Here is a 12,529-nt window from a genome sequence, read left to right as displayed (position 1 = left end):
ATCGATGGCCTTTCATATATGGCCAAACACATGACATTAGATAGGCTAATAAAACTTTTCCTCTGGGTTGCAAGTTCTAATTCTTTTTGGTGTCTCACTTGGTGATCTCAGTAATTGACTATTTAAAAAGAAAAGCTGAAAGGCAGCACCTGTCTGTCATTTTTTAAAAATGGCTTAACATTTCTCTTTCTCTTATCTTTCTCTTTTGTCTGAGCACTAACAAAGACAGTTATTAGAGCAGAAAATGCTCTCCTCTGCACAACTTTTGCCTCTTTTCTGTGATCTGCACAGCTTGAGCCACATAGAGAGGTTAGGATGTGAAAGCTCTCAGAATTGGCACAACAACCTCTCTGTTTTCCTTTTCATAAAGCTCTGCAATGAAAGTGGAGAAATGTATTAACTGGAACCTTTACAATGATAGCCCCAACAGCACCTGCTGTAGGCTGTGAGTACTGTATCTACACAAGAGATCTCCCTTTCTTGTGGCATTTGAAACAGATGCGATACCATAAATTTGTCTGGGATGAATAAACTGGCATTGCGTGTTGGTTTCAAATTTCTCACTGGTTTCAGCATAGGAATATTGCCTGTATCTTGAAGCAATGGCTGCTATGCCTCAGCAGAATTCAATATTTTCAGGAAATCTTTTGCATGTTGAATATTGAAGGAAATTCACATTATGCTGCCACAGATACTCTTGCATCTTCCAGACGTATTCTGGAATACACTTGAAGTGCAGAAGAAGTATCACACCAAAATATTGATTTGCATGAAAAGAGAGTTTTCATGATCTCCTAATCTTTTGAATGCAGGACCCATCTTTAATCTACACAATTGGAGACAGCTCCTATTGTTTATTTTTTTTAGTAGATACCGGTCATTCTCTGTCTTTTGAGAGGTAGCCAGTGGTGGGATTCAGCCAGTTCGCACCACTTTGGGAGAACCAGCTGTTAACTTTCTGAGCAGTTTGGTGAACTGGTTGTTGAAAGAAATCATTAGGGCAGAGAACCGGTTGTTAAATTATTTGAATCCCACCACTGGAGGTAGCACATAATGGCATAATGAGGAAATTTAAGCAGATATAGTTTTAAGACGTTCCTAGGACTGAATTTCTTCCTCTGCCATCATCAACCCAATTGTAATTGAATCCTTTTGTACCAAAAGAAATATGTATCACAGGGTTGAACTGAGGAGTACTTGGTGCTCTCTGAGCTTGTTTGCAGATGGTTTGATACCTGACTAGGTAACAACTAACATAAAGATATTAACCTAGTCATACAACATCTGCAAGCAAACAACCAAGCTCAGAAAGCACCCAGGATTTTTCTGTATCACTCCTCTCGTCCCTTTGTTTACTTTATATTTGTGTATTTTTTTAAAGTCATTATTACTATGACTTGCCTTAGAATAGCTAAGCACAACTCCATTCTCCACAAAGAAATATTGTGCGTGGAGGGGATTGACAAATGGCTACTTGGCTATGGAAAAGGCTTGGTTACCCCAGAGTGAGCCAAAATGGGCCAACTTGAGGCACCAAGGCCAACTCACCATGGAACAGTTCACTGTGGGACAATTCAATTCAATTATTTGAAATAATTTTTAAAATATTTTAATTTTTGTCTTTCACATTTTATTTTGTCCCTCCTTTGGCATCCCTTCTTTAATGATTCTATTCCACTATTTCTTCAATATTAGTGTAACTCTTGTCCCATGGCAAGTTGTCCTGAGGTGAGTTGGCCATGGCAAGTTGGCTGTGGCAAGTTGGCTGTGGCAAGTTACTAATTAGGACTCTTGAGTAAAAGCAGTTTGTACAATGAGGCCAGTATGGTGTATACCCTTTTCCCATCCTTGTCCATCAATATAGTTTTACCTATTGGAGTAGGTTGCATTGGAGGGTGGAAGATGGTAAGGAAAGTTTAACTGAGAAATAGCACACACACGTGCTTGCATAGATAAGCAAACACTGATCATTTCATCCTATACTGTCAAACTCTTAGCAATCTGGAGTGTTAAGATGTATTTTACTTCAGCCACAAGAATAGGGCCATGATAAAGTGCACCCCTTCTACATAGATGATCCCAGTTTCCCACATCTCTAATTAAAATCCAATTAATCTCACCGACCAAACTCAAGAAGGACTTCAGTTTAAAACCCCTAAAATCTGTTACTGATATATAAACATTTCCTTCCATTATCTTCTCATGCAGGATTTGAGTTTGTTTTTTCTAATGGCCCTAGAATCTTAATTTGCTTGCCTAGTTTATTTATGGTAATTATATGGTCATTCAATTCATATATTGTGATTTAGGGCGGCTAGCATAGGATTAAAAAGAAAATGCCCTTACACATTAAAGTAATAATAGAAATATGTGAAACACCTTCTTAGTATGTACAACCTTATATTGTTCCATATTGCAATTTATAGAAAAATGATTCATCTACACCAGGGGTGTCAAACTCAAGGCCCACGGGGTGCTTAGAACTGGTTCACAGGGCCACCCTGGAAACAGTGAAGGATCAGCCCATGGTGCCTCTGCTGGTGACAACGGCTGTGTGCAGCCCCCCTGAGCTCTGTTTTCGCTGGCAGAGGGTTGCAGGAGGCTGTTGCAGCTGGAAATGGAGCTTGAGAACCCGTTCCGTTGTCAGAGGGCTTGGGTCTCCAGAAATGCCCTTGACACAAGAGATGTTGAACTGGCCATGCCCACCTTAGCTACGCCAGAGCTGGCTCCCCAAGGTCAAACACAACCCTGATGCAACCCTCAGTGAAATGGAATTTGACACCCCTGATCTAAACTCTTTCAGCAATCATTCTGACTACTTTAGATGTACTTCAGTGTTCCTCTGAAAGATAACCATTGTCTAAATTGGTCTAGCAGAGTACGGGTGGTCAGCTTTTATCTCTTTCCTTTTTTTTCACACTGTGATATCTCTTGTATTAGGAATATATGTATAGTTTCACTATATACTTGATCTATCTATTCCAGTTCAGCAGGGGGAAAAAAAAAGTCAATTATACACTTTTCTTACTCCTCCAAAATATTTCTCTCGAGCCATTGCCACCCAGTGATAACTGGTGTAGTGTTATGGGACTTCTGGCCTGCTGGATTAATTCTTCAGGTTAACTGATTCAGAAGAAGATGAGAAGAAAAAGCTGGGGAAATAGTTTTGTGCTGTTTTCGCTGCAGCTGCAACTCAAATCTTTTGACATTTGGGATTCCACCCCCCATCTTCTGAAGGGCAAGCTGTAGGCACCTCTTTCATCTACCTGTTTCCTATCAGAGTAACTTTGCCTGTATCAGGTGTTTCTAAATGACATTTTTGTCCTGTTTAATTAATTGAATTTCATCAAAAAAGATACTTCTCCCAAACAATTTCCATTTCTAGCCCTTCTTTTTCCCCCAAAATATTTCTCTAAAAATGTCATTAAAGAAGAAAGAAAGTAGCTTATAATACTGGGCAGTGGCAGGAGTTATTTGTCTGGAAGGATTTTTATTAAACTTCAGTCAAATTAATCTGCTTAAATTATAGTTACTGAGTAAGTTTTAAAAGATATGAGTACTACCACCCCAACTATGATATGGTTATGAAAGGATTTCCATTCTGAAGCAATGTTGAGACATACGTAGTTGACCTGGAGTTATGGGGAAGGCTGATTTGTAATCCAATCAGTAATGATGTAGTAGGTCATGAATCTCCATTAATTGTGCCTTGCATCAGAATTTTTAAATGTAAAAAATTTAATTATCAAAGTAACAGATTATGGCAAGATTCTGAGCATGGCTAATTATACAATGATGTAAAATGACATGAAAACCAAAGGTGTAATTGTTTGTTGTAGGCCTCAATTTTATTTCTAATATTACTCTGAAAGATGAAAAAACTGTTTTTTTTATTTTTGGCGTATTTTGTATTTTGTAAAAGAAGACATAACCCCCTTTACCCTATTATGGGGATAAATCTGAATTAAATTCCAAGGCATTTATTTAATGTCCCTGTATACCAAAATCTAAACACAACCTTCATCCAAAAGTTAATTTAATGTTTTCAGAGACATACAAACTATAAATAGGAAGCCAAATTGCATGGAGCCAAAAGGAAACAAAAAAAAAAAAAAATGAAAAGAGATAAACAGTAGAGAACCCAAAATTCCAAGTTCACTTAAGCTGAAAAAGCAGCAGTTACAGGAAAATTACGGCAGTTCTTAAAATTCTGTTTGTTGTGAAATACTGTTTTTTCTTGAAAATATGCATTTCTATACAGTAGCCTGCCATATGCCTGGCTGATTAACAGTTGGTTTGCAAAACATCTATTCAACTGTAACTTATTGCAGAGGCTTATTAGAGAGTTTCTCAAATGTAGTTGGATTCCAAGTTCCTAGAAGCTTATCCATTACTAATAATAATGAGAGACACTGGAGTTTCACCATTTCACTAGAGAACATCTTAAAAAATAGCAGAGCCTTTCTCTGTTCCATCAGGTGATTACCTACAGAGGATTCTAGAGAAAATGGTTTATCTGAATCTGTCTGGATCAAAATGAGCAGTGATTAAAGTTATTGTGATAGATGACTGGTCTTCATTGAGATCTAGATCTCACGTGCCAGCTTGTGTATCTATTTATAGTACACTTATGGTCATCCAGATTTTTATATCCAGTTATGGAAACCCTATTTGAAATGGAAGACTAACCTTCAATTCACTGAGAAATTAAAGTAATAGAAATAAAGAATATTAGCTTTCCTTGGTAGATGGGATATAGCAGTAGGGATGGAATGAAAAATTCTGGGTCATCTTCCTTTTGACTAAGTATGGTTATTCTCATACATCTTATCAGTCATGGTAAGTGAGCTACCATGACTTCCTATGTTCTAAGTTCTATAACAATGAAATGAATAAAAAAAATGATACAAACCTAGGGCAATGAGCAATTGTCATGTTTTAAGTGTGTTGCTGTTATGAATAAACATGAATTTAGGAATGGCTATTTGAAATACAAAATTAATTAAATATTGCAAATATGACTATTAATACAGAATTTATAACAAAAGCAGGGATGTTAAGAATACAGAGATCAATATAAAATAGTATATGGACATGTTGAATAATTATGATTGATAATATGTATTAATATCAAAATATGTAAGAAAGACAATAATACCAATGTGAAATTATCGTCATGTTTGTTTTAAAATGTAAAACACCCTGGAACCACACTGTTCACACAATGATGTGTTTATAGAAATAATAATAATAATAATAATAATAATAATAATAATAATAATAATAATAATAATAATAATAATAATAATAATGGTGATAATAATAATGGTGGGATCATAAGCCTGAAAAAGTAGTCGAAAATGAGTATGCAAAACTACTGTGGGACTTCCGAATACAGATTGACAAAGTTCTGGAACACAATACCCCAGATATCACGATGGTGGAGAAGAAAAAAGTGTGGATCATCGACATTGCCATACCTGGTGCAGAATCAACGAGAAACAACTTGAAAAAGTCACCAGATATGAGGACTTGAGAATTGAACTGCAGAGACTCTGGCATAAACCAGTACAGGTGGTTCCAGTGGTACTCGGCACACTGGGTGCTGTGCCTAAAGACCTAGGCAAGCACTTAAAAACAATTGACGCTGACAAGGTCACCATTGGTCAGCTGCAGAAGGCCACCTTACTGGGATCTGCTCGCATAATCCACCGATACATCACACAGTCCTAAACACTTGGGGAGTGTTTGACTAGTGATTTGTGATGCGAAACTCAGCATGGTTATCTTGTCTGCTGTGTATACTGTCATTTTTGTGTATAATAATACAGAATCAGCTGCATAGAATGTTTTGCTTTTTAAATTGAGGCCTAGAAATTCTGTTTATATATATTTATATATTATCTCCCTTGACCAGGTAAAGAAAGACAAGTTCTGAGCAGTGGTGATATTCTACCGATTTGGCCCGGTTTGACTGAACAGGTAGCTCTGATGATCATCTGTGAGTGAACCGGTTTACTCCGATGACCAGCTATTCGGCCTCCCACCTGCCCTGGCTCTATTATTACCTTTATTTCCTGCTTTTCAAGCTCAGCTGCTTCGTTCAGCACAGCCGATTGCCCCACGGCAGCTGTTTTACACACACGGCTTGCAGTAGGTGAGTTACAAACATTGTGCATGCAAAACTCATACTGAACCACTGGTTCTGAGTATCAGATGCTTCTCTCACTAGCAAGAGATAGTATACTATTTCCTTTAACCCGATAAAAAGCTTTGACATCTGAATGTCATTTGTACTCATTTTCAGTATTAAGGTTTAATTGCATGTTATCCTTAGACTATATCCATATGACACACTGGGCTACAACCAAAGTCAGCCTGGCACATGCAAACCCATTTTGGGTGATCAGTGTGACACACAAAATTAATGGAATAAATCATGGTTAAGTATCTACACATTGTAGTTAGGCCCCTTCTTTTCCTTATATGAATTACAATAATGTAGTATGTCAACATGGAGACTTTATTTTCTTTCTAAGCCAGGATTAAGGCCCCAGGTGACCCTAAGTCAGGGATTGGGAACCTTAAACCCCCAAAGAGCCATTTGGACCTGTTTCCCACAGAAAACATGGGGAGCCTCAAAACCCTTTTGGCATCTAAAATGAAGATAACACTGCATATATATATATTTTTTAACCTTTATGCTATGTATAAAAAACTATAGTATTTATGAAACAAAAGCCAAATTTAAATTATCCATCTGCAGCAAAACAAAAATGCTGTCTGCTTCTGTGTGCCATCCTCCTCAATAAATCACATGCCGGCAGGTGTCACACATTGGCAGTTATGATGCATATTTTGAGTGACAGGGAGCTGCAGCAGAGGGGAGAAAGAGCCACATGCGGTTCCAGAGCTGCGGGTTGCTGACCCCTACCCTAAGTGATACTAACCAAACATCAACTGATAGATTAGTGTGTTTTTAACTATCTTTTGGAGCTACTCAAGACCTGTAATTGTTCGTATAGCTAGAGGTAGCTAAGATAAGGTTAAAATCATTCTGTAGGAGTGTGCCTTATTTCAGCAGAAATGCATCAATTAGCACTGATTGTACTTGATAATTAAAGTGATTTACACATCAGATGGTGTTATTGACATTTGGGGCAACCACCTGTGCCATCTCCTGTAGCCAGAAGTGATGAGATTTGTAGTTCCTTTCCCTTCCTTCCCTTATCATTATAATATTTTGGGGGAGGGAATGATTTTAAAGTACTTAATTTAGCCTTGGGATATCTGCCTTTTTCTTTCCTCTAAATGGTAAATTAACTCAAGATAATTCTTTTTCCTTTGACAAAGCTTTTCGTAAGGTTGGAACTTGGGCCTTTTTGTTACTGAATCTTTTCCAGCTTGGGAAAAAAAGGTAGCGCTGACATGGATGTTTCTTTTTTTAGCTTTATTGGTTTATATGTCTAAAAATGTGAATGTTGGCATCCAAGGCACAAAATCTGGCTCAGTCTCAACTCTCGTCTCAGTCATGGGCTTCTACAGAGAATGTTCAAGCTTCATTATAAAGACAAGTTGGGAGAAATTAATGGCTGCAAGACTGTAATTTTGACAAGGCTGTTATTGGCAATGTCAGGATTTTGTCACTCCCTCTCTTTGCTTCCGTTGAATTCCCCGGTGTATTTACTTCAGGGTGAAATATTCTCACTTCATTCAGCAATGCTGTAAGGACTGCTTTCCATAGTTAAAGAGGTCTACTTGAAATAAATCAGAAATAAATACAATTAAGAACTTTTAAAGGTACAAGCCTATGTCCCCTCCCACTTCTCCAGGCAAGTAACATTTGTCAAGGAAGTGTGTATTAAAGAAAACACGAGTAGCATAAAAAGGAACAAAATTAGCAAGGAGCTAGTTAGGTAGCTTCATTTTTTTGTGTGTGCTTTGAATTTGGTAATAGGGAAAGTACAAGTCATAGAGTCTAGGTGAGTAGGAATGAAAAAGTTTCATATTTTCAAAATAGAATTTTTATTGAGTCGTATTAGGAAACAATCCTGGAAATATGATGATAAGTCTAGCAAGTTACTGGCTTTTAGATGTTAAAGATACCGAGCAATATATTTTTTATCTGAAGTAATTCCTGGAGAGTGTAGTCCTAGAAAATTCATTAAAAATAATTTTTTATAGAATGTGAAACTCCCACAGTTGTGTCCTCTTTCTCAAAAAATAGTGGGTAGTACACATCGATCTGACATTGACTTGATGAATTGTTGGCTGCTGTAAGTCTCTTAGTTGTGAAGATTTTAGTGAGATTTTATATCATGGCCTTTCCCCAAAAAGGGATCAGATCCTATCCTAACTATAGTCTCATATCCAAATTTAGACTTGAGGCTGGTATTAGTCCTCCAAGGGACATTTAACTTCATTTGAGGCTTGGATGCATGTCTTGCTTCTAAGCACAATGGTACACTGAAGCTGCTACACCTCACTTTCTCATAAACTAATGTCACTTCACTCATGTGTTTGGAGCTGAAGTGGCTCCAACAGCCATGGTAGGCCCTGAGATTTTCACTGCTGCTTTATCATAGATTATCCTTTTTAACAAAATGCATGCAGTTCTGACTGTCCAGGTTCTGACAGTATTAGCATCTTACCCAATATAAAAACCTTTTAACTCAAAATGGATGGAATTCAGTTGCTGTAATTTCTATGAACATTTTGAGCACTTTTGAAATCATTTCTAAAGGTGAATTTTAAGATATTAACCCCTTTTGGTGTTTTGCATCTTAGGGAAACAAATACAGGTAGTCCTCAATTTACAACCATTTGTTTAGTGACCATTCTGTTACAATGGCACTGAAAAAAGTGACTTATGACTGCTTTTCACACAACCATTGTAGCATCCCCTGGTCACGTGATCAAAACAAAACACAGATGCTTGGCAACTGACTCATATTTGATAGTTGCAGTGTCCCAGGGTTTTGCGACCTTCTGACAAGCAAAGCCAATGGGGAAGTCATATTCACTTAACAACCATGTTACTAACTTAACAACTGCAGTGATTCACTTAACAACCATAGTGTAGTCATAAGTCAAGGACTATCTGTATTCATCTGGTCCCCACTATCTAATTTCTAGCTCAGGGATCTTCAAACTTGGCAGCTGTAAGACTTGTGGACTTCAACTTGCAGAATTCTATCTCCAGTCGTGTTAGCTCAGGAATTCTGGAAGTTGAAGTCCACAAGTCTTAAACTAGCCAAGTTTGAAGCCCCTTGCTCTAGGATCATGAGTTTTTAAAGTTGTATTCTGATTTTTTTTTAATCTCAGTATATAATTTCTAGATGATTTCTCAGTTGGTAAATGTAAACGTTGAGATAAAGGAAGCAAAGATTAAATAGAGAATCCAGAATATCCTTACAGAACTGGAACAAAATACATATTATTAAATATTATTAATGCAAGATGCATTTTGAATCTGTTATATTGTAAAAACGTTTTTTTATCCGTTCCTATTTTCAGTAAATTATTAGTACTAAACTTTATTTTGCAGAACTGTCCTTTGAAACTTTCATGCAGAGTACAACATAAAATGTGAATTTTCTTCACTTCCAAGCTTTTTTTAATTATTTAGCTTGGCTTATAAATTAACTGAGAATTTTAGAATGTGCTTCTATATTAGGCTCTGTTGCAGCAGTTTATAAAATTTGCAGAGCATAACATTAACCTTAATTTACCTCAGAAAGCTTCTTGGCAATTAATTCAACCCAAGCATTGCTACTTAGATGCTGTAGTGCCTTTGCTCTTTCTGGATTCCTCATTTTGAACATCTTTTTGAGAAAACTCTGGACACAAGTTTCTTATATTGTTTTGTAAATGATGCAACCTTCAAACCATTTTAGGCAGGCAGTTCATATTTTTAACTGTTGAGAAAATATGATTTGTTAATATGTAACACTGAAAGGTTAGTATTTATATAAAACTGAAAGTTGAATTTGCTAATTACATTTTTGTATACCTTACACTTTGTTGCTATCATTATAACGTAGATGAAGCAATGGAATTTGCAGAATGAACAATGGGAACCAGAAGGCAAAAAACGGTGTCATGGCATTGTAGCATAAGCCCCTTCTCTTTTAGATGCATTATGGTATTATAAAGGTAAAGGTTCCCCTTATTCATACGTGCTAGTCATTTCCAGCTCTAGGGGGTAGTGCTCATCTCCGTTACAAAGCGCTGTCCGAAGACGTTTCTGTGGTGGCTGGCATGACTAAACGCCAAAGGCACATGGAACGCTGTTACCTTCCCACCAAAGTGGTCCCTATTTTTCTATTTGCATTTTTACATGCTTTTGTACTGCTAGGTTGGCAGAAGCTGGGACAAGTAACAGGAGCTCATTCTGTTATGCAGTGCTAGGGATTCGAACTTTAATTTCATATGAGCAAAGACCCAAGAAAATATGCATGCCTCCCACAATATTGCTGTATCAATCAGAAGCCTTTCCTGGATTGTCACCTCTTTTAACCTCCGCTAACGTTCACACCTTTGGCAAATTTCTTTTCCATAACTTCCTCTAAAGATTTAAATCTGGGATTATTATGTTATTCTGACGTTACTGTGGACCCATGGGTTTAAATGCCACAAACCTACCTGTGGAGTTTAAGCTGAAATTCAGTATCTGCCATCTTGTTCAGGGTCCACTTTTCAAACTTTTTTCATACTGTGAACATTATCTCTCAATTACTTACTTTATTTTACAATCAAAAAATAATATTGCCCCCCCCCAGCACAAAATGGAGATGGCTTCAAAGCAGGCATTGCCTTTGGCACTGATTCTGAATATATTTTGCTGCTTCAGGGATAACCTGAACTCTCCAAAGGTCCTCTGACCTGGAGTTAGTCTGCATATGGCTAGTACGTCCCTTGCTGAAGTACCCACTGTGCAAATGACAATTGCTGCTGAGTCCTCTGGCAGAGTAAGTAAAAAATAAATGGTTGAGAAACTGTACTTTCCCCAGCAGCTCTAAGGACAGGTTGTCCCTTTCCTTTGTTCCACAATAATGAGTATTTCATTTTAATATTATCATATATTGCAGGAAATACTATGCAGCTTGAGACATAAATCACTTGAAAGGGTAATGTTTTAAATATTTAGTTGGTCAAATAAAACAACAGAATAAAGAAAAAAATACACATTCTTTTTAATACACTTTTAAATTCATAACAATCTTTATGCCCAGAATTTTCCTAGAAATTGAACTATTGTCAAATATCAGTATTTCAATCTGATATTCACTTAGATAACATTCACTTAGCTATGCAAATATTCCTTTTCTTAAGATGTCTCAGTGCCTGTCTTTGATTCCTTTACTATGATAAAAAAGACATAATTAAAAATAATTGCAACTGCATGAGTGTATAGTAGGTTATTTTTGTGGTAATTAAAATCATATGTGTTATGTTCTGAAATTAACTATCTTGTGTGCTAATTTGTTATATTCACTTGGAAAGTATTGCTTTGAATCTTACAAGAACAAAAAGATCTCATGGGTTTTTTTTAAAGAAAAAAAGTCTTTTCGCAAGGGTATATTGTTGTCAATAGTTTAATGAAAAAGAAACTGGCTGTTGGAAAATGAGGAATCTATATTATTGAAAAAAAATATTCAATAGAAATTAGAATAATAATATGCAGATGCAAACTTTTGATGCCTAGTACATATAAGTTGATCTGTGAATTTCAAAAAGGATGTAATTATAGAACAGAATTTAAATAATCTTTTGTCATAGTGGAATATGGAGATTCCATAATTCCAAGGTACTAAATATTTTCCTTTCTGTTTTTTCAGAACTCATTTGTGTACATCTGTCCCAAAGAAGGCTTTACCATACAGCTGAACATTCACTATGCACACCTAAGATCCCATGTTCATCACCTTAGTTCATCAAGATGTTCAAGCCATCTTAAATACTATATCCTGGCTAAAATCCTAATTGAAAGGGGCTTCTGAAAATCAGTATCATTCAAAGAAAAAAAATGAAAGATTTTGGCATGTGATCAGGTTCAGAGATAAGCAGAAAACAAGTTAAAAGTATAATTACACAATATCAAGATGTTTTGTTGAAGAAATCTGGGTTTAAATTGATGAAAAGGGTTAAATACTTGGGGGGGGGTTCTTATAGTACTAGGGACTGTATGTTGTTTCAAAAAAACTATGTTAAATTATGGAATAAAGGTAAAAAAAGATATGGTGAAAAATTATAACTGTCATTGGGAATAATTTCTGTGATTAAAATGAATGCTTTACAAAAATATTTTCATTCAGACAATAACTATATTTACAACTTTTAAGCAATGTCAAAAAGGCATTTCTAAATTATTTTAGAAACCGAGAATTAAATATACTTACTTACTTACTGTTTAGTTTGGGTGAGAGAGTGGTGACTTTAGTAGTGACTTTAACAAATAGGAGGGTTTTGGATATTGGAAAACCATTAAGATTTGAATGGCATGATTATCTGTGGTACAACAAACTTA

Source organism: Notechis scutatus, chromosome 3 (genome assembly GCF_049901735.1).
Source record: "Notechis scutatus isolate UNSWTSFEM ecotype Mainland chromosome 3, rNotScu1.2, whole genome shotgun sequence".
NCBI classification, from domain to species: domain Eukaryota; kingdom Metazoa; phylum Chordata; class Lepidosauria; order Squamata; family Elapidae; genus Notechis; species Notechis scutatus.
This window is presented reverse-complemented; position numbering follows the sequence as displayed.